Here is a 23,871-nt window from a genome sequence, read left to right as displayed (position 1 = left end):
TGTGCAAATGTAGCAGCCGCCAAAGCTGCGCTATCCTTAAGTGAACTCCTCCATCAGTGTTTCCACTATGAGTTATATTTATACAGTCACAGCCGGCTGATGAGTCAAGCTTTTAGTGCCACAATTTACTGCCGTTCGTACAAATGATGTCAGTGATTTCCATAAAATGTGGTGTAAGGATTCTAAATTTGGGGGGAAAAAAGAGCTCATGTATTGGATCAGTACTATCAGCAGCTACTCTGAATTGAGTTATAAGAATCAACGTGCTGTATTTTGAGAGCTTTAGGCAAATTAAAAGTGAAAACTTTTCCAAAAGTGAAAATTACAGTGTCAGATATTAATGGAGAAATAAAAATGTGGGGTTCAAGGACAGGTTCACATTTAAATAAAACTCATTAGCCTACTAAAACCCGCTACCTCAGCAGAGCCTTGGCCATCATCAAAGACTGCACTCACCCAGGATACCATCTGGTTGATTCACTGCCTTCTGGAAAGCACTAGAGATCATTTAGAACCCAGACAAACAGACTTAAACACAGCTTTGTCCCCACAGCAATAAGGACGTTGGACATTGAACGAATTCAAAAACACAGGATGAACTTTTTCATAGCGAATATGTAGTTTTTCAGCACCTTACAGGAGTAGCGCTCCTGAGTTCATTGTGTTTTTTAATGATGCAATGACAATGACAGGCATTTTGATTCTGATTTCCTCATGATTATGAAGAGTTCACCATGAGTGATGGAGGAAAAGACCCACAGGCCTCTTTATGTGCAAAAATGAATTCTAAAGTTCACCTGAGTTACATAAATCAAGTAGGTATCAGTCTTTTTGGGGTTTGGTCTGCAGACACGATACTTTTGGTGCCTAAAGGCTGCCTAAACTGACACTTTATTAAAAAATAAAGCACAAAACGACAGTCAGCAACATTAGAGAAAGCTTTTTGTAACTGCAAAGACAAATTTAAGCTTGAACTTACACAATATATTTACACATAACAGTTTAAAGTTGAGTTAGATACATAAATATGAATAAGTACAAAACACTAATAACAAATTTACACAGTAACGGCAAAATAAATGTTGAGTTGAGATCAAAATTGTCTCGCTAATTCAGGAGAGACTCAGCAACCAGACATTTCTCCACTATCTGTAAAGGAGCAGCCGAGAATATGACTATAATGAGAATAGTTGGTCCACCTTAACAGCAGGGATGAGTGAGTGCACCATTATCTGTATCTCGTCAATCAAATAATCTGTAGCTGTACTCAGAGTGGGCGGGGTTTGTGTTAGATGCGGGTGTGGTTTAAGTCAAAAGCAGGTTGGGCCTAATCAGAAGTTGTTATTTTAAGCCCGAAATTTATGCGGATTAATCAGAAGTTGCGATATCACATATGAGAAAAGTATTTACAAAACAGCCTCAGAATTGAGCTTCAGATCTCCTTTATTACAAGAATAACAATTTAACACATCTACTAAAATGAGGATTTTCCTTTATCACGAGTATGGATAATGACACAAAGTACATTATCTGAACCTGATACCTGTTTCATCCGAGTTCTCGGCTCAACCCTTCTTAACAGTCCAAGTAACGAGAGGCAAACTTCGCTCGCTTCGCTTACTTCAGGGCTAACCCCTTTCACATAAATAACACATGGCAAGCAAGACACTAGAACTTGTCTGAAGGAGTTGTAGCATTGATTCACTGCACTGCTACGTTTAACTGCATACTCTCATACTTGCAATCTTGCACCCAAATAAGGCACTGAAATCTGTGTTGTTATTCAGTCAGGTAGATATCAGTCATAAAGAAGCCAGTGCCATATTGGCACCCCGTTCTGATTACTAACCCTCGTCTTTTTTTGGGGGAAAAAATAATCCCTCCCTGTGACTCAGCAAAGAGAGAATTTGTAACTCTCGTTCAACACAGCTGTCACTTTAATACCGGACAAATTACATGCTGTAGTAATGGTTGAGAAAGTGTGGCACATGGCTGGTAGCAGATCAAAGAGGGATTGGATTTCAAATTTTGCCTCTGAAGCCCACATCATGTAAAAGACAGACAGCAAACAATTTAACAAAGCCCCAAAATCTACAAAGAAAGCGAAAAAAAAGACAGAAAGAAGGGAAAGAAGGGAAAGAAAGACCAGTAGATTCAGTGTGCAGGTGATGTGGCCACAGCTGCAGCTGTACAACAAGCTGTCTTTGATTCACTGCAGTTCAAACACATAGCAGGAGAATCACCTCACTGATGAAAGAGCGCCAATGATATCAAACTACCACATCTTAGCTCTCCCAGGCATGGGGCACTGACACACACACACACACACACACACACTCACACACAGGAATCTCCAAAGTAACGGCATGAGAGCATGAAGATATTTATACCAGCACTATAAAGGCAAGGATGCAGGTATGCGTCCTGTATGTGGACAAATATTCTACACACATACACACACAAATCAAGACATTCAGTTTGGATGAGACAGCGACTCTAATGTCTCTGCTGGTGTTTCCCCCCCGAGGGTCCTGTACCTGGACAGATGAGAAGTCGGAGGAAGAAGATACGGGGGGAGAGGAGAGGAAGAAAGTGTTGTCAGGGGCTGTCTGAGCAGATCAGAGGACAGATGAAGGAGATATAGCAGACAGAGAGACAGGGAAGGAGAGGGGAGGAAGGGTTGAAAGACGGAAAGCAAAAGACAGACAGCAAAAGGCAAAGCAGAAGTCAAAATCAGTAAAACCTACCCGTCCTTAGACGTGTTTAAGGCTGCTTCCAGAGACGCAAAAGAGCTGAGAGGAGGGGAGGGAGACGCTATGTTTCCATGCAACTGTCAAGGGAATTTTGAGTAAACTCTCAAAATGTCAAAAATAAATAAATAAATAAAATTCCTCATTCCCAACAGCTGGGCTTAAGTGAATAAACAGGCTTCCTGGTTGTAAAAAAAATATATCCACAAGGAAAATGGAAGCAGACAAGCTGTTATTGCCTTTTACTGTCAGCCCATTTGCTCAGATTTCGTCCATTGGTCCAAAAAGAAAGGTAAAGAAATGTATTCTAATGCTAATGCACATTTAAAATCCATACATTCAGGTAAGGAAACGTACACATATAAGCAGCAACAGGTGTGACATTTCTGGGAGGTTTTCAAAGAGTCCGACAGACACCGTTTCAAGACATCTCTGGGCTCTCGCACAATGGAGCTGAACCACGCGACCGATCATGCCAAACCCATATAATTTTTAAACTGAATCCACTTAAAAGTCGGAAAACTGTTTTGCACGATTGGTAAGATTTGATCTAAATTGTAGCCTTGCTTTAGCTCGGCGGAGACGGGGGAAATGTCTTCTGATGTCTCTCCAAGACATCAGAGGACTAGACAAAGAGGAGGGGAAAAAAGACCCTTGTTAGAGGATTTTCTTGGGTCTCAGCTCTCAGCACGACTCGGCTCTAACTACCAGTTGAAGTTACTCTCATCTGTCTGGTGTCTGTGCATGTCTGTCTCACAGCAGGGATTCAGGATTGTCTGTAACCATGGAAACCACAAGGATGTAGCGCTTAGAATCACAGGAAGGGATGGTATATTATATAGATGCCACACACACACACACAGAAAACCATCTCGCCATGATCAAAGTAAGAGAGAAGTCACACAATTGGTGTCCTCAAGAGTCCGCCGGGACTTTGCCTCTGCATTTGTTGCTGCTTAAAGAAACTTTTTCGGGAGGTCAGCTGTGCACACTCAGAGCTGGTGGAGCCCGGCTCCACATCCCTATAGCTAATCCTCTGCTGCTGGCAAAGGAGCAGCTCCTTGCTCAAGTTCAACATGTTGCTCAAGGGCATCTTGACCTGTTTACTTAACACCTGTTTACTTTCCTCGCCCAGACTTCCCCTGCCTTTCTCAGTCCAGCAGTCTCCTGGTTATGAGCCCGCTGCATCAGCTACAGTCACCAAACATAAACCTCTTCCAGGGAAGTCCAGGCCACAAAAACAAAACCACCTCCCTTGTGAATTAGCAGTCATGTACATATGTTTCATAAGGTTGAATCTGTTACAACCCTCATATTCCCCTCCTGTTATGCCGTTTAAGACGACCTAATGAAGCAGGTATACTGCGAAAGTGGGGTGTAAAGACAATATAATATACTGTGTAACAGGCATGATCAGTCAAGCCCAAATTGTTACGAGCCTGTGTGGAGAAAGATCATTTGGATTAGGTACACTTGTTTGAGCAGAGGACAGATAATGGGGTAGACAGGTGAGGCTGTAAAGACAGCAAAGACAAAGATGGAGGGAAAGAAGCTGTCCAAACCAATACATATTCATTAACATTTGAACCAATACAGGTTCTGGTACCCAGCAGTACTTTTTTCAATGCTTTACTTCCTCTGTAAAAATTTAATTCTAGAACAAGCTACATGGGTGACACAGTAGACGTATAAGCAATTTTGCTCTGCTGCTTCTTTCTAATCACAAGAGCTAATTTTCTGCCTCCGTCTGTCTGCCTGTGTGTGTCTGTGTATGTGTGCCCACTCATCTAGCAGTGATATTAGGCTATTTCTAATATTATATAGAAAAGAAAGCAGACCAGATGTCAAAATTACTACAGCAAAATGGGGGTTGCAGTGACAGTTTTGGTTCTCTGGGAAGCTGAAGGCTGGCCCAAGGAGCAGCTCCAGGAGTGGCCTGAGGAGCAAACCAAGAAACAGCCTGAGGAGCCACCCAAGGAGTCACCCAAGGAGTGGCCCAAAAAGCAGCTCCAGGACCATCCCCAGGAGCTCTGTGGCTAGCTTCTCGGTTGTGGGCCACTTTTGAGGCACAGTTAGGCCCTGATCACACAGAAAGCGCTTTGAAGGTTGCCGAACACAAGGCACACCACACTGCCTTTTTTTTCTTAAACTGAATGCCACTAGTACAAAAAAAAGCTTGCTGCGCCTTTTTATTGATGCCAGGCAACCACCCTATTACATCTTTACACTAACCTTCATATGTTATTTATGTTTTGTTTTTTTTTTTCACAGTAATGAGTATCTAGTTCCTAAAACGATGAGGCAGAGGGTACTTGCTTTAGCTCTGGTTGAGGGTGAGAGGCTGTCAGCAAATAGCTTGTTGGGCACAGGGAAACGGAGATCTGTGTGGGTACATGAGACACTAAAACAGAGGGTGGATCATGGGGAGTACCACCAGTTGGTCCAGGAGCTTCTCCTCGATAATGGCTGTTTCCAGGCATATTTTAGGATGACTCAAGGGCAGTCTGACAAGCTGCTGTCTATCATCTGTCTATCAGTTTCTCCTCAATTGTTTACCAATTGTGAACTTGTTGTCGTGACCACCACAGAAGGCCCGCCTCTCCAATTATCCGATTGGACAATGGGAAAAAAGATGACAAAGAAAGAGATGACGTGGGGCGCTTTTTCCTCTCTGAATTGAAGCAACTCAAGGAGTTCAAAGCGCTCCGGAAAAAAACGCTAGGTGCCTAGAGCGCAGAAACACGAGGCACTTCGCAACGCAAAAAACGCGAGCAAAAAGTTTCATGTGCATTAACAACAATTACAAAAATCTGCCTCCAGCTGCTAAAAATGCTTTCTGTGTGATCAGGGCCTTGTCTAATCTGGCGTTCTCATCCAGATGCACTCTCAGGTACTAAAATGTGGCACTGGTGGATGTAAAGGCAATCACTATTCGGTAGTACCAAAGTAATTTGATTGGTACCCATTAAAGTTCTGAGCTCAGTACCCAAACCTACTATATAATGCCCTATATTTACCCTCTACCATTTTATTCCAGTGTCTGAATTCTGAGTGTGAAACGTTGGCTCTCTACAGCGCCCTCAAACAACAGCAGGTCTAGGGGGATTACAATCTTTTAACAATGCTCTCCTTTGAAAAAGCTACAAACACACACTAAAGCATGCATGTCATGTAAAATATTTCCTCAGTATCATAAAACACACCAAATGAGCAGCTCTGACAATACAAAGCGGATCCATACAAGGTTTTGTATGAAATTATCTCTGGTTCAGTGCAAATCCAGTCGCACTAAACCCGACTGCGCTGTTGAGCAGTTACACACACACACACACACACGCACACACGCACACACGCACACATAGCCACTAGTGGTCAGACTGGCAGGCAGGAGGGAAGCTTCAGTGTGCTGGGATCTGACCAGTTCACCGTATACTGGCTGCCAACAATCCACCACACAAACACACACACACACACATACACACACCACTGCTTTGCCCAACCACAGCTTCTGAATGTGTGCGCGGACATGTATGTCTATGTGTGCCTTTGCATACACGCATGTTAGTGTGAGTTTGACCTTGTTTTTGTGTGTGCACCACAGGCCTGTGTATCCACATATACAAGTCTGCGTCTCTGTGTCCTCTAAAATGTGTATGTATGGGAGTGGGGAGTTAAAGACACAGTGTAAACAATGTAGGGACTCCCTTGGCTTGTGTTTACTGACCGAGATAAAGACTGTCATTCCTCTCTCACCACCAACCTACTGTACTTCCTCCTCCTCCTCCATCCAACCAGAAAGAGGCAGAGATGCACTTAAGCCCTGGCAATGTCAGAGTGATCTTATCTTGCCAATAAAGCCTCTTGAATGGATTTAGATTAAACTGGGAGAGGGGAAACAACAAGGGAGGGCACCCTGGTGCAATGGGGTCATTTTCACTCTCCTGAGTGAGACTCCTGCCCTCCCTCCTCCACCTCCTCCTCCTCCCACCTCACATGTTAATGTACTTACAGCTCTGCAAAAACCTTCACTCTGCCCCGAGATGCTGGCTGGCATAACAAACAGGAGCAAAGCCTGAAATAGTCTCTCCCCCTGTTTCCCAAGCTGCACTGGAGGTATTTCCGTGGTAAAGCGAATTCCCAACATTGGATCAAATAATCTACCCACTTTCTCTGTCTTTCTACTTCCCCTCTCTCTGTGAGTTTCGCTGGATTATTGTCAGTCTGTGTCTGCCGCCTCTCCTTCATGTCTCCTCGCTGCACTCTCTTGCTCTATCTCGCCATTTCCCCATTTTTTCCCCCTCCGTCTGTGGTAGGCAGTGAGACGCATGGTCTACCCACACTGACCAATAAAAAGCAGCCCTTTGCCTCTGTCATTTAGTCAGCCTGTCTGTTATACAGCTCAGGATGTTGCAGGCCAGGACAGCGGGTAGAACACAGACTGTCTACTTATGATGTCACAAGGTTGGATTCCTCATGACCTTTCTTGCAAGCCATCCTCCCCATTGAATGTCAGTGTTGGTTAAATTTGGCTTTCAATAGCCCGAAACCCATTATCTGGTTACTTGAAGAAAAAAACAAAACACAAAATGATGACAAAGACAAAAGGCTATTCCTTTTAGTCCAGCGTTCCATTGACTCAGTGAGCTTTAGCAGTGCATTCAAAGCACTATCCATTTAGAGGTAGTGAAATGTGAATGTTTTGTGATGTAAATGTCTTGGCTTTGATTTTATTTTGTGTTAGCTTTGCTCACAGACATACACACAACATAGTGCCCACTCAGGTCTCCACTGGTTAGCTAACATTAGCCTTGGCAGTGGCTCATTTGCGATTACCGCTGGTAACGCCATCCCAGTGGTGGGACGACATTGCTGTAGAAACATGGCGGCCACCGTTCAGTCTCCCCCCAGGCCACCCAGTGAGTAAGCAGCTTCATTTTGAGCCGCAAAACTCCTTTAGCATTGTTAACTATGTTAGCACAACTAGCCATGCTCACATTGCTAACGGTGCTAACAGAGCTAGCAGTAAAGTTAACAATGCTAAGGGGTTTTGCGGCCTAAAATTAAGGTGCTTGCTCACTGGGGTGATCTAAGGGGAGACAGGAAGGTGGGCACAACTTTTCCACAGCGACTCTGTTTGGTCGGGGCGCCGTTACTAGCGGTAATCTATGCTATACCCCTTCTTGACAGTCATGGTTTGGCTTGACTTAAGCCCTGTACATACTCTGCAAGAACAGAGAAATTTGTTCTTTTTCTCAAGGTGGCAAGAACAAGAATGTTCGTTCTGGCAGGGACATGACATACTTCACGAGAAACTCAATTGCAGGGGTGGCAATGGGCACTATTTTTTGGCATGTAAACAAACTGAAGAGTGGCAAAATTAACCTATAGGCCGACAAGCATTACTGGTCAAAAATATTCTTGGCAGTTAACCGATTTACGGTTGACTGTTGATATCCGTACTATCTTTCTAATCTCTTGTTTACCAGTCTTTATACCCAAGGAGTTGTTTGCACACATTTACACCTTGAGGAACAGCAACCACAGGCCGACTCTATAAACTCTATAAACTCAGAAATGCTATTAAACGCATCCTAATGCAGCACAGACTTTATTTGCTTCCACTGCGAGAGGAACACAACAGAAGAGAGGAGTAATGAAAAGAGCAGGAGGAGTAAAAGGAGCATAAAAAGCAGCAATAAAATATTTTTAGCTCTGAACCCATTCATGTCTCGAAACAGGGCCAGGAAGAACCACACTGCCATGACTATGAATGGTACTGTTAGTTAGTTAGTACTTTCTTTCTCTTTCCCTCTTGGCAAGTGTCCTGCCACTGGAGGAATGCCTGGTCCAGACTCACATGTGTGCGAGTATGTGTGTGTGTGTGTGTATGTGAGTGTGGACAAAGAGAGCCAGTGTGGACAACAGAACACAATCAACCCCTCAATGGATCGCTATTAACTCATCGCACACAAATGCACACAAACACACACACACAAATTCCAGAGTGCGCAGACGAGAAGCAGTGACATTCAGGCCCGGCCGACCAATCAGCACGCTTTTACGGCGGCGACAATAGAGCCAGTCAATGAGCAGCAGAGGATGATGGGAGATCTGTGAATCAAAGTGTCCTGCTCTTCATCCCTGTCTCACTAATCTTTGCCCTCTCTCCCCCTTCCTCCTTTTTCCCAGGGTGGATCTCTCATTGGTTAAAGGTGGTTAGAAGAGGCCATCGGGCACAGTCCACCTCCCACACACTCATGTATGAATCACTCCATTGTGGGCTGGGTTTGGTTCCTAACACTGGTGCAGGCTTTATATTGACAACCACATGCAACTACCATGTGAATTGTTTTCTGTTTTGTTTTTTAGCCCATGTTAGAATACGTACAAGTTAAAAAGGACACAGGTGATTCACAGAGATATTTCTGAATCACTGTTTACCACAAGATTGCCCCTCCAATTCACACTTCAGAGGTATAATAAATGAGTTAAATATTATCTATATCTGTAATAAAGCCAGTGAAAATATGTTGATTCAACTTCGAGCATGCACAGTTTGTCTGAGCAGTGTGGGATTGTTGCCAGCATTACAGGTGCACTCACTTTCAGTTTTACCACCAAATAAAGATTAGATTTAGCGATTCTGGCAAAACTCTTGGCTTATTTACTGCCTGTCCAGAGGGAGTACATTTTCCACAATTCATCCTTGCATACCATCGGCTCCTCTATTATTGCAACTTGTTACAAGATAAGACACGAATGTGTTCCACGTGTATTTTTACATACAAGATAAAATTTAGAGAGGGAAATCTTATTTTTAAACTAGTTCACAGATTCATTCCTACTCGACAAATCATAATTTTCCTGAACATCAACAAGTCCAGACATACCAAGCCGACATCAAGGAGCCAGTGTCAAAGAAGGCCAGCTGCTGTGTTGCCTCACGTCACCTGTTTCTCAGCCAGAAGGTTACACTTGAACAGAACGTAAAGTCTACAACCAGTGGCCAACTTGCACGTACGTTCTGAGCCTGCGTGAGAGGAAATATCTCTCCATACCAGCAGGCAGTGGTAGTCTGGATTCGTCATTCAAAAAGGGAAACCGGGAGACCAACAGGATGGATTCAAAACGGCAAAATGGTAGTTAGCCAACAACACAAACAATCAAAACTATTTCTGCTAGCAATAGCAATGCACGATATTGGAATTTTTTTGCCAATACCCGATATGCCGATTTAAAACAACTTATTTGGCTGTTAACCGATACCGATTAGGGATGGGCAACACAAGCAAAAACACTATTCAAAAATGGTGGCACATATTCGACAATTTTTCGAATAATCCCCCCCCCCCCCCCCCCCCATACTCAGGCGGAACGGACTCCACGGAGGTCCACGCGGACTCAAAGCGGACGTCCGCAAGCCCTGTGCGCGCACACCAGTGACTGCTCGGCATGTATTCTTCACGGACATTTTTACAGGAAACTACAACGCGGAAGTGCGCTCGACTATGAAAGCCCGAATTAATGCGGACATACCTCACAGAGTAGTAGTCTCTGCATGTTTCTCCTGTTTGTAGAAGAGCATCTCACACCGCTGTAGCAATCCTAGACTGCCCTCGTGCGGTTAGGAGCTGAATTGCATGTCAAATAAAGGGGGGGAAATAAGACGGCGAATAGTAATAGTCGCATTAAAAAAAAAAAAGATTTTTCAAAAATAGAACGACTATTCGAAAATCGTGACCCATCCCTAATACCAATATTGATATATCCACCTAATTTTAGTAATCAAGTCTCTTCTGTAGTGGAATTAACACCATATGATGCACGCATACTCTTATTGTGATGGCCCACCAGCAGATGGCGACGTGAAATACAATGCTTTTCAATTTATGTTATATTCATTTACTGTGCAAAGTAAGAAAAAGCATGTTGGCCGATTCTAATTGTTCATTTTAAAGCCGATATCAGCCTATGCTGATGACATACCGATATTATCACGCATCCCTAATTTCTCTCAAGTGTATTTCAATCTCATGCCCTCTTGACCATGGGTGTTATGTCCATCATCCTTTCCTCACTTCTGTTTCTCTTCCCGTGCACTAAGCTGAACTGCCAATCAGAGTGATTTCACTCACCGATGGGATCCACTGACGCAACCCTGATACAACAAGCGGAAAAACGCCAATAAGAGCCAACAAGGACTCGTGCCAATAGTATGGGACACACTGCAAAACCTAGGGCGTCAGATGCTTACCAATGGCTTGACATTGACCAGCAGCCGACTGTTGGCTTGTTGTGACAGGGCCCTCACAAGTCCAGAATCCAATATCGTGCATCCCTAGATACATCTGGTTATCTTACTGCTCATGTTTCTTGTCCCCAACTGACTTGCTTTCCCAGGTTTCAGCCATGACTTTGGTGAGTATAGTCTTATCAGAACTGGTAGAAGCAACAGCCACAACTATGAACATAAGACCCAGAGGTTTTAAAGAGATGGAACTGCTCTCTATCTTTGTGCAAACCATGGGTGTTGTTTTTGTAAGAAAGCACTTGCCTCAACAATTTGCATATTATTTTAACTTTCTACATGGTTCTGAATATTGAAGTAGATGTTAGCAACATCAAGAAAATTCTAAGATAATGACAGCCGTTCAGCCCACATCACCCACAACTACTTCAAAGCAGCTTTAGGCTACCACCAAAACTTTTAAGTCGTCAACCTCATCCAACCTTTCCCCTGCGATAGAAGCCCCGCTTTTATGGTTTGCCACAAACCACAACATGCAAAAACAGGTGAACTGCTTGTAACCTGACTTTGAAGTATCTCCTGTCTCCTTCTCCCCATCTTTGAAATTCCCCTTCTGCACCACTCTTTCTAAGAACAGAGAAAACTCAAAAGAGATCGTCCACCTGCCTCCAAAAAAACCAAACCCCAGCTCCCGTCATTGAGGCTCTATTAACTTTCATATCTTCCTCCAATATAAAACGGGATTGGTGACATGAAGGTTACCAGTGTGAGTGTATCTGAGACAAATCCGACAGAGAAGTTAGAGAATCTATTCTGACTGAACGAGAGCACCTGAAGGCAAAAATCCAGCGATAACCAAGCAGGGCATGTAACCTTGGCTTATTGAGATGCAGCTCCTTGTGCATGCCCACCCCAACACACACACACACACACACACACACACACACACTTCTCACTATCACACTCACACTTTCCCTGTCACGTCTTCATTTTTAGCAGCCGGCAGTGTTACATGGAATATGAGACGACCACCCACACACTCGCACACATATGCTGCTGGGAAATGTGAATGACTGTGTCACGAAAAGTGCCATGAAGATGCTAAATACAATAGTGCCTTGTGCTGCAGTGATGAGTAACTCCATGCTTTTGAGTGTGCATGTGTGTGTGTGTGTTTGCAAGCCGGTGTGTGTTGCTGCTTGCGAGTTGCACAACTAAGGGCAGGCAAGCACACGCGGGTGCCGAGAGCCACATAAATCACACTCTGAATCAATTAGAAAGCATAAATGTGAGAAGTCCTACAGCAGTCGGTGGCATGGTATACAGTTTAATGTTGGCTTCATTACAGACACACCACACCCATACAACACACACACATCCAGACAAGCAGCCAGACACAAACACACACACACACACAGAGCGAGGGTGTGGGTATGTGATGTAACTCATAATTACACATGAAAGTAATGCAAAAATTAAACTCAATTAAAATTTGACTGGATTCTGTCTTCTCTTTATGTGCATCTCTCTCTGTTAATCTTTTTATTACCCCCCTTACGTGAAACACACACATGCACACAATCTCTTGTTCACACAGTGGCTGTCTGACACAGAGTTAAACACAGGATCAGGGAGCTGTCTTGACTTAACCAAAGAGGTGTGTGCCGGTCCATTTTAGCACAAACACAGTTTCCACCTCTGTTATTTTGTTATTACATAACTGTGTTTTATTGACTGTGCTCCTGTTGTAAATCACCTTGCATGTCTGTGCTGGTGTTGCCTTCACAGATTCAAAACATCTGCATCTGTTGAATTTATGTAAGCGGGTATTTTTCTTGCCTTTCTACTCCCCTTGATTAGAAAAGCGTGAGAGATGGTTGTTTACCACTGGTGTTACTTTCAGGCTAATGAAGCTGTAGCGAAAGTTCAGTCAGAAAGGCTGTACTGTGCATGTTTAGGCCTGTAAATCAATTTTAATACAATCTGCCTTTCACTCTTCGCACACAAGTTCTTGCTCTCATTGTTCAGGCTGTTTATACAGATATCAGATGATCACATTTCAACAAAAGCACAGCAATGCACCGTATCAGTTAGCTTATCATCTTGCTGCTGCCATTTTAATTAGGATTCTCTTGCTGCTGCAGTTATGCGCACCATCCAAATTCATGAGCTTCATCAGCCTATCAGCAGGGGCGGGGGAAATAACTTATACTTAAATGCATCACAATGCAGATGAGGACGATGTGACATCGATTCACAAATGTCAATAATCGATTATCTAAACATTTGTTAATGTACGTCAGTCTCTCTCCTGTCTTACCTATAAACTTACTCGTTACTGAATTAACTATCAAAGGGATGTAGGTGAAGTAAGAGCACGGGGACAGCTTCTCTGTGTAACTTGATCCACTTTAATGTCCGAAAAAGAACGTAGCACAACTGAACATCGGCAACAATAGTGTCATCTTATAGCTATCCTTCGCCAAACTTGATCATAACTCTTATAACTGCTTGTACGGTGCGCGATATTAAATAGTTCCAAATTTAACGTAAAGAGCACAATAAAATATGTAAACAATATATGAATGTAGTTTACATTAAATTATGTAGATGCAAAATAATGAAAAAAAAACTTTATTTTTTTTATTTATTTATTGATTTTTTCCATACCACAAGTGTTGCTGGAGCTCTTTTGACATTTTTCAGTGTTTCCTCACTCTCCATGCACCTTGTGAATCGGTGAAGTTGTGCCAGAAACCACTTTCTACCTCAAGATGCAAAATAATGAACAGAGAAAAACAGATATGCTAGATATGTCCTCACGAAAATAAATCTCTTCTTACATTAAAAATGTGATGTTGATGGAGCGAAAGAGGCAGAACTTAACCAGACAGTTTACATCACAAACACACTATATGCTAACTTGTAATTTATCTACACACAAGCCAGTGGTTGCAAGCATATCTTAGGTTAATGTCTAAATAATTACATTTATGAAACAAATGTGAAGTATATTATGAATACTTTCTACACCAACGTTATGGGCTGGGCAATATGAAGATATTATATTGTTATCGGGATATTAGACTCTATATATCGTCTTAGATTTTGGATATCGGTGTATTGTGATATGACATAAATGCTGTTTTTTCCCTTGTTTAAAGGCTGAATTATAGTAAAATGATGAAAATTTATCAACTTACCAGGCTTTCTATTTGCTTTAACGCTTGCCTTAACCCACTAAGTTATTATATCCACATATTGATGATTATTTATCCAAAATCTAATTGTGTTAATATTTTTTGTAAGAAGAAAATAGTCATCCCTACAACTTTTTTGAGGGTATTTGGTCAGAAATATTATGTCCTATTAGTCCTAGCATCAATAAAGTGCTTTTGAGGAAATTCAAAAATATTGAGATACATATCGTGTGTTGAGATATAGCCTAAAAATATCTCGATATCATTTTCAGGGCATATCGTCCAGCTCTACACTGTAGTTCAGAAAATCACCTCAAAACCCTTCGCCTGGCTCACCAGCATCTTTCCCCGCAGCAGACAGTGCAGCGGAGAGGCTGCTCTCTACTGCTGGAGACATCAATAACAACAGAGCACATCACCATCCCCTCATTTTGTTATTCTTATACAGGCAGGAGACTGCAAGGTGCTTTCAGATCAATGGATTTATTTATTATTAACATTTCAAATTTAAAAGGCTGCAGACCATTTATTATTCAACAGTTTGTCAATTGCATGCTATTTCCGATGAAGTATTACACTGGACACTACACCACTGAAGATATATATATATATGTGTGTCCCATAATGGGTCAGCGTGAGCAGCTGCAGATGGAGACAATCAATACAATGGACTGGCACCCAGTGGTTTAAAAGCTGGAGTATGGAAGCATGAAAACAGTGAAAAATAGTCCGACACAAAGCAGTCCTACACCTAAAAATATTAATTTACAACAATCCCAAACCTCACATTTGAAAAACCATCAAACAGTTGTAGACAATTGCTAGTAATGCTGATCCTTATTAAGCAGGTCAGGCATCGGACAGACATGACTGATCCACAGCATCGTCAGCGGGGTGAAAAAGGGCGTTGTGAGTCTACATTCTGTGACTCAGCCCACTGATCCCACCTACATCTGTCTGCACTAAGCCCCCACAACCACAGCCATGACTCCACTACACCAGGACACTCCCATGTATTCCAATGGGATATTGTTGCTAGGCACTAGCTGTCCTTTTACACCTATGTGAGAAATGGATAAAACCCAGATTAATATCACACATGCATGCACACCATTACACACACACGCACACACACATCTACAAAGTTGTGCACACAAAGCTTGGGAACAACAAGCACCTGTGAAAAGACGCACATCTGTGAGGGACTGCGAGAAGCCTTGGCTCACATGGATACGGTTCCAAAATGGACGCAGACTCGGTCGCCCACCAGTCCTCCCACAGAGCAGCCATTCGAGCTGGGAAGCAACACACCGAGTAGCTGATCAGTCAACTTATCTGGAAGTTAAAACACATGAAACAGCCTCCTCCGCTTTGTGTAGATGAAAGCAAAGGAGAGAGGAGAAATTGAGTATGTGACAAAAAGAGTAATGGTGTAAAAAAGGGGAAGACGGGGGCTGCAGCTATGAAAGACCTTCTGTCAGTGGTTTAAATTGACATCAGTGGCCCTGATAAATGATAACGATAGGAAAAGGCAGCATCTTTCGATATACCGCCAACGTTTTGCTATCTAGAATGACAACACAGGCTCAGGTTAGATGATTAGCACTGAAATCCTTTGATATAAGAGGAAAACCACAACTACCGCTGATCACTGGAGGAAGGAGGATGCAAACTGTAAGTGTGAATTTACTCATTTTCCCCCGTGGGTTGAGAATCTCAGATAAGTTTACACACAGAGGCAATGTCTGGCCCCGAGCTACTTCAACATCACATTTCACACCCGCAAAGCTGCATCAGTTCATCCATGAGGAAAAGTGAAAAACACACATTTGTGTCTCTCACGCATACATAATCACACTTCCAAATTACCTTTTCTCTTTCTGCTTAGAAACACGTAGCAGAGAAGTAGGAGGAAAACAAATACTGAGACTTCTCTGCCATAGAGACATGATCAGTTAGCTTATGAAAATATATTAAAAAGTCACTCACATATTCAGAAGATATTCTATTTAGGGTGCAACTAATGATTGTGTTCAGGATCAGGATTATTTGTTACTAACCCCTCCTTTTGTGGTGCAGAAAACATCATAAAACAACAAGAGAACGCATTTTCTGAAAGAATTGTGGGTGAATGCTGCATTTTGAAAAGCTGATGGCTTTAAACGCTGAATAACACCATTAATGTACGAATGCTGTGGAGTATTGTAAGATTTCAAGTCTCAGGTAACACTGATTTCAACGCAGCAGTTAGTGGAGTTTCTTTCACTTCCAGCTGATCGTGCCAAATGTGTACGTCAGATTGCTTCCACGGCTACATTATATGAAAGAGCACAAGTTTAACTCCATTTTGACCAAATATTATGTATGTAGAGTGAAAACTGTGGGCATGACAGCGAGTTAAAGAGAAGTGTCTTAAGAAGCTCTCTGCACTCTGACTATGACCATTCTGTCCAATACAAACCAATGCAAAAATCCAAGAAGGGCATTTTTACCAAGCTCCATACAAGTTGGAATATTTCAAAAAGTTTGAAAGGGATTTTAAAGTTGAATACAAGCCAGAATATATGTAAGATGGGTAACATTTTAAAGTGTGAATGGAGTTTCTACATGAATGTATGAATGAAGAAATAGGCTTTGGAAATACATGAAAAATGTGAACACATCTCCATTCATCTGAATTAAGGATAGACCGATACATCGGCCGGCCGATATATCGGGCCGATATTTGAGTTTTTTTACTTGTATCGGCATCGGCCGATACGCGCGTGGGTTCGCAGATTTATTTTTCCCTGGCATGATTTACAGACAGGCATCCATGGGCAGCTCTGTGTTGCCGGAAGACCCTGCAGCGCACATGCAGCAAATCCTACTGTGTACAGTAGTTGTTGTTTTATTTATGCTTCAGCTTAAATATTTGTTTATTTTATAAAGACATTACTGGAAGATTTAAGAGCACTGAACTCTTTTTTTTATTTGAATGTATAATAATAATAATATTCTACCTTTCCATCTTGTTTTAGTATTTTTTACTGTTCAATAAATGTTTCATATTTTAAACTTGAGACCTGTAATATTTGTTATCATTGTGTCATTTTTTTTCATGTAAATTGAGGGAGCAAAAGCAGTATCGGCCCCAAATATCGGCTCAAGAAAATCGGCAGTCCATAATCGGTCATCGGCTAAGGGTGATGGAAAAAAATCGGTATCGGCATCGGCCCTAAAAAATCCATATCGGTCTATCCCTAATCTGAATGGGGAAAATTTCCCATTTAAAGATATGAATGATTAAAAAAAAATTACAAGCACATGGGACCTAACTGAGCTAGATATTTTGATGCGTGAAGGAAGTTTCTATGTTGGAAAAATGCATTTTTAGATAGCTAGAAAATTACAATTAATTTTAATAACTTATTAAAATTAAATTGAAAAATTAAGCTAAAAATTTAAAATAAAAAATAAAATAAAAAACAGCGTCAGTACTGTCACGCTGGGATTTTCTACCCAGAAGTTGTTATAAACAAACATTGCAATTTGGTCAATAATACAAGATGTGTTGGTTCCATGCAGTAAGGTAAACAGATTTTAAATTAGGAAATAAAGAGCATTGATGCATTGAGGATTGATGCTAAGTACCTGCAGATACTCCGAGTTAAAGCTGCAAACAACTTATCAAATAATCGACAGAAATAATCACCAACTATTGTGATAATCAATAATTCATTAAGATATTTCTTAGCAGAAATGATTGCTCCAGCGTCACATTTGTGACAGCTGTATTGATCACAGACTTTTAAAGAGTTTGTCAGATAAAAAGCAATATCTAAAAATGATTTAAGAATCTGTGATGGCATTTAATATTTCATACACCGTATAATCAATCAATGAATTCAAAAAATATTTGCAGATTAAACGGTAATGGAATAATTGTTAGTTGCAGCCCCACGCTGACTTTAGGTATCAGAACTGGCACTGGGAGAGAAAAGGCCAGCCTGGTGCATCGCTACAACTCACTAGGACACAAAATGGTGAAAAGCAGCAAATCCTTTGGGTATTTTTGTCTTGTAAATCATTAAAACAATAAATCAATAAATATTTTCTGTCAATCTTGTCTGTTAAATCGACTGGTTTCAGTTCAAAGTTTGCCACTGTTTGTATGGATGATGATAATGGTGGTGTGATGGTGTCTGTGGGTGAGGATGTGTGTGTGTGTCGAGGAGCTTGGTGGTTGGTAATGGGATGTTTATGTTTATCTCTCTCTCTCTCTCTCTCTCTCTCTCTCTCTCTCTCTCTCGCTCGCTCTCGCTCTCTCTCTCACACACATACATACATACACACACACCCACACCCACACCCACACACACACACACACACACACAAACTTCCACATTCCCCACAGTTCATGCAGAGCGGTCTTTGTGGCCTTCCAAGAGTCAGTGTGTCCAGCCAGGCTCAAGTTACAACAGACAAGATCCTCTCACTCCTTCTCCCTCACACACACAGACACACAGACACACACACACAGACACACACACACACACACTAGCACACACACACACACACACTAGCACACACACACTTCCAAGCATCCATCATCCGAACAGGCCAGGGAGCAACAAGGGACCACTGGTTTGTTGCTCTTCTAACGTATCCTTCTCTGACTCATTCCTGCCATTCTTCACCGTCTATAAGAGTATAAGTATAGCCATACAGCAAAAAGACAATCTGTCAGGACCGAGGTTTGTCTGCACTGCCAAAGTGCCCTTCAGCAACACACCCCAACTGGCTAGTGATGTATGAAAATTAACAAATGAATCTTATTGAACAAGTCTTTTTAGTGACTGGTGCGTACCGGGTGAGCCCGTTGATTGTCTGAGTTCTCTTGAACCATAATATAACACAACTGCAGTGCTAAATGAACGAGCAAGGACCAATTACATCAGACTCGAGTCGAGACCTCCGCCAGCCAAAGCCAATGATGCACTCACTGTCTTTTCGGATGGTCGTTCTTCCAACTTTGGTGTGTTTGTAAGCTTTAAAGGTCCACTGTGTGAGATTTAGGGGGGTTTAGCAGCATCTAGTGGTGAGGATTGCACATCGCCACCCGCTGAAACTCCCTGCTAGAATTCCTTCAATGTTTATTGCTCAGGAGGTTTTAACCAGGAGCTGAATTATCTGCAGAGGTCGCGTCCTCTCCAAAACAAACATACTTATCATATCATATTCCATTGCTGCTAATATATCCCCCTAAATCCTACACACTGGACCTTTAAGTTTAAAATATTTTATGTTTATTGATGTAAACTTAAACATGATGCATTGAGGAGAAGTCTTGTGTGGTGGGCAGCACTGGCTGTCAATGTGCATGTACTACAGACAGACTGATTGTCACGGAGAAACCGACACCATATTTTTCAAAAAGTATCAAAACTTGAAAGGCTGTGTATCAGCTTAAAGGAGCCAATACTGTGAAAAGAAACGGTCCATCCATCACTAAGACCAGCATCTGTAGTGATGTAACTGTTTGACACACATTGTGCTCACAACACCTGTAGAACTGTCTAATCTGACGCTTGGGCAGTGACTTGCGACGTCATACCAACGAAAAAAGGGGTCCTTTAATATTGGCATGCGTCAGGGGGAAACGCAGCGGGACAAGGACGAAAGTTAAGGCAGCGAAAGTCCGACTGGAGCAGGTGGAAGTGGTGGCGGATGGGTCCAACAAACACCGACTTTCACCTGAGAGAGCAGTGTGCGTGTCCTGTAAGATTCAAAAGCCAAACCCTGTTCTTTTTTCCTAAACCTAACCACACATGCTAGTTGTTCAAGGAAAAAAACATCAATTTGCGGTGTTGTACCGACGTAGTGCAGTTATTTTGAAAGAGACTGTATGTAAACGTTAAGTTTCCTGTGAAAACAGAAGTGTATCTTGAAAGAAGACAATGCATGTAACAGGCAGAGCTTGACAAGGCCTCCCAGAACAACAACCAGCACACCCAGGGTACCTTGCACGTCATATGTGGACGTGGAAAGTCCATGACCCAACGTCAATATGTGACGACGTCAGCGTGAGAATGTGTTGGTGTGAGCCAAAGGCAGACAACACAAAGCAGAGAAGAAAGAACGACACATATTCACACACGATGCCTTAACTCTCCTAACTCCAGAGTACTGAAATCCAATGATGATGCATGTAAAGGAGACTTCTAATCGGTGTCAGCATCAAGGAGAACATGGTCTAACTTGAGAGCACAACGTCACAGTTGCTATAGTCCTCCTTCTATTCGTGGAGCTACGAAATAAAGCGGATTCCAAACTTATAAACGACGTCAGCTTTGCACAGGGAGAAATCAAAGAAGTGACGTCAGCATGGGTCGTCATTAACAGAAAATATACATTAAGCTGTCTGAAGATGTGATAAAAGTTATGTGGGGTGTGTGTGTGTGTGGGTGTGTGTGTGTTGCATCTATTCTAGGAGAATTCCAGAGGGGAGACCCTGTGACTGACCCCCACCTCACAGGATCTGACAGGATATCACCACCCGCGCTGGCACACACACACACACCAACACACACACTGACACAAATATGTATATGTACATAGCCTATATATATATGCACATACACACAGAAACAAACAAATGATGGGTGTGTCGAAGGACGCACATACTTACATTCAGAGTAGACACACAACAGTGATACACTTCGGGTATCGCATGTGTGTATGGAGGCTTGACTCACCAATTTTTCTTCTCCTTTTAGTCATAAATGCATTTCTGTGCATGTAAAGCACTTTAAATTGCCTGTGTGTTTAAAAGCCAGGTCTTTCTCAGCATTAAAGTGTGCTTTAAAGTCAAATATCAAGCTCTTAGACACATAAATGGAACACTGGTTTGCTAATCACACCAACAAATAGTCTCACACTCACCTAAAATTAAAAATACACTTTAAATATGTGGGAAATATTAGTTTACAATATCCAAATTCACTTCTTGGACTTCTGCAACACACTCGAGTCTGTATCTTGAGTCCAAACAACAACACATGACTGACATTTTAAAGATGGCACTTAAAGAGTTCATGAAGACAACATAATTAAGTTACCTGTGCATACTTCACGAGCAGCCTTTTCTGTCAGGAAAAACAAGCCTCCACTCACATGACATATTGCCCCCTTCAATGATCCGCTCCAATCTGCGCCTCCAATCTCCAAACTTCCTGTGACACAACAAGAGGATCCCCCCTCTCTAATGCGAAAGAGCACGCGCACACATAGGCGCGCGCAAACAGAGATACTTTAATAAACACGCCCTAGTTATCAAATAAAAAAAACCTGCAGCTGACGATACAGGCGATGTCCCCGCGACGCACGAGCCCGCGGAGGAGACGGTAAACACACGGTAAAGTTTCCAAACAGCGCGGAGGGAAAACACTCATTTTGACACCATCTCTTACCTTTTTCCTCCTCCCTCCTCCTCCTCCTCCTCCTTCACTGCTCCTTCTGCCGTCTCCAAACTCTGTCACGACGAGGCTCGCCGCAGACTGCGAAATCAAACAGCCGCTCTTCGGTAACCGGCAGAGGAGCGGCGGCAGCAGCGGCGGTAGAGAGAGTCCAGACGTTTTGCTCCGACATGCAGCGACTCCGTGTGTGTGGACGTGTATGTGTGGGGATAAGAGTGTGTGTGTGACAGCTCAGGGAGAGAATGAGAAGGGAGAGGAGAACCGGGGAACTTAGGGGGAGTTCCCGTTAACAGGCAGGCGGGGCGGAGGCTCGAGTAGACTGACAGGCTGGGTTGTAGCTGCGCGGCTCGTTTGTAGTGTGCAGCCTGTTGGTGCTACAGGTGACACAGTCATTAATGCATTCACCTAATTATTATATATTTGCTGTAGGATATAATGTTGAAGTAAGTTTATTTTTAATGGTGATTTTTTAAGTCGTAAATCATTTAGATGTATGGAGTAAATATACTTTTCTCTACCATATTCATCTTTTAGGAAGCCTATGGGTGTTTCTCAAAGTCAAGGACCCTTCCTTAGTAGGACAGATCCTTTCAAGGAAGGATCCCACAGAGGCAAGGCAAGAGTCCTTCCTAGCATTAAGTGAACTCACATTGGAACAGGCTAACAAGTGTCCCCAGGTGTACGGCATTAACTCTCAGCGGGGGTTTCAGGGTACTGTGATAAATTTGGCACCACTTTTGTACAATTTTAAGCAAATGTAACCAGTATTTTCAGAGTCAAGTGACATTTAGGGAGATTATTACGGAAGCGTATTGCTGCCACATCAGGAAACAAATAATGGATCAGTATTATGTTATAATGTGAAAAGTTTTTTTGTTCTAACAAGACGTTATTCACGTTACAACAAAATAGTTTCGTTATAACAATCAGTGTTGGGTAAGGGTTACTTTAAAAGTAATCAAAGTACGTTACTGCGTTACTTTTTTAAAAAGTAACCAGTTACTTTACTGCGTTACTCCCTGAGTAAAGTAACTCATTTACTTTAAAAGTACTTTCAACGTTACTCCCTGAGAAAAGTAACTCACGCACTTTTAAAGTACTTTTGAGTATTCTACATTTCCTATTGGGCAATGAACCACAGGGCGCTAAGCCTACATTTTTTTTGTCTCCAAAATTAAAGTTAAGGACCACCTGACCTTCACTGAGATCCAGTTCTCCCATCACAGCCGTCACTTTGACCAGTAGAAACACAGAACGATCTGCTGCCATAGACAGCTGTATGACAACAACACCCCAGCGCTTTTAATATTTCCTCTAGGGATGTTACCACACAGAGTAAAAGGGGGAAATGATGGTGTGAAACAGCAGAGGCACTTTGTCAACCCGCTAAGTTAACGTTACTGTCATTAGCATCAAGCTAGCAAACAATGGTAACGTTACATCCTCACGGTCGGACATAAAGTAATAACATTAACAAATAGCGGCGGGGCTTTTACTCACCACAACTGCAGAGACTCCCAGCTTCATTTGAAACAAACTACATTATAGACGGTCCGTTATTTATTAATCCCTCTGTGTGTTTATATATTTACTTTTTATCCGCTCCGTTGTCTTTGTAAAGTTAACATATCGCACCATCATTTCAAACTCAACACTTGTTTCAAATTAAAAGCCCCTTATAACCTCAGCTAGAGAATCTCTCCATTTTCTAAATAGGCTTTTATTCTGAAACATTTGTCAGAACTTCCTGTGGAAGATACAGTAGCTTGATAGTTTACGTATGGCGCTTCAAATATAGCTCCTGCCATCTGCTGACGCTTTTAGGTGACTACAACAACATGTCGGCTGGCACATGAACACACACAGTGACTCAAATAAAAGTGAAAGTAATAAAAATAGGACAAGAATAACCCGATGACATCACACACGCCGTGAAAGACGACCGGGGATAATTGGTGAGTACCAGCGTGTAGCATGTACCAGGCATAATGCAAGTCCACCTATTTAGACTCCACCATAGACAACGGCAGCATTTCTCCTACCACGTAGCGAGCCACAAGCTCCGTGGCTTCTTTCAGACTGATAGGTTTAACGTTATCTCCATTATTAGAACCAAACGACAGCCGTTGCTGTTTCAGAGCTGAAGGACCAGCGCTCTAAAAGTAACGGAAGTAACTGATGTCTTGTTTGAAAATGTACTTAAGTATTTGATTACT

General features: G+C 42.3%; 1 protein-coding gene across 3 annotated transcripts in view; it reads right to left on the bottom strand.

The window, feature by feature from the left end:
• Positions 1–21,928, bottom strand: part of ppp2r3a (protein phosphatase 2, regulatory subunit B'', alpha) — a 97,742-nt gene extending 75,814 nt beyond the window's left edge. For 2 of the 3 annotated variants that reach the window (XM_033612624.2, XM_033612627.2), the window contains exon 1: positions 21,650–21,928. The gene's annotated coding sequence lies outside the window, so the exon portion shown is untranslated. Of the gene's footprint in view, positions 1–21,298; positions 21,516–21,649 lie in introns of those variants that run through there. The other variant, XM_033612625.2, reaches the window with a different exon arrangement.
• Between the last annotated feature and the right edge of the window lie 1,943 nt (positions 21,929–23,871).

The sequence above is a fragment of the Epinephelus lanceolatus genome, chromosome 15 (assembly GCF_041903045.1).
Source record: "Epinephelus lanceolatus isolate andai-2023 chromosome 15, ASM4190304v1, whole genome shotgun sequence".
NCBI lineage: Eukaryota > Metazoa > Chordata > Actinopteri > Perciformes > Serranidae > Epinephelus > Epinephelus lanceolatus.
The sequence above is the reverse complement of the archived record's forward strand: the minus strand, read 5'-3'. Positions and strand labels throughout refer to the sequence as shown.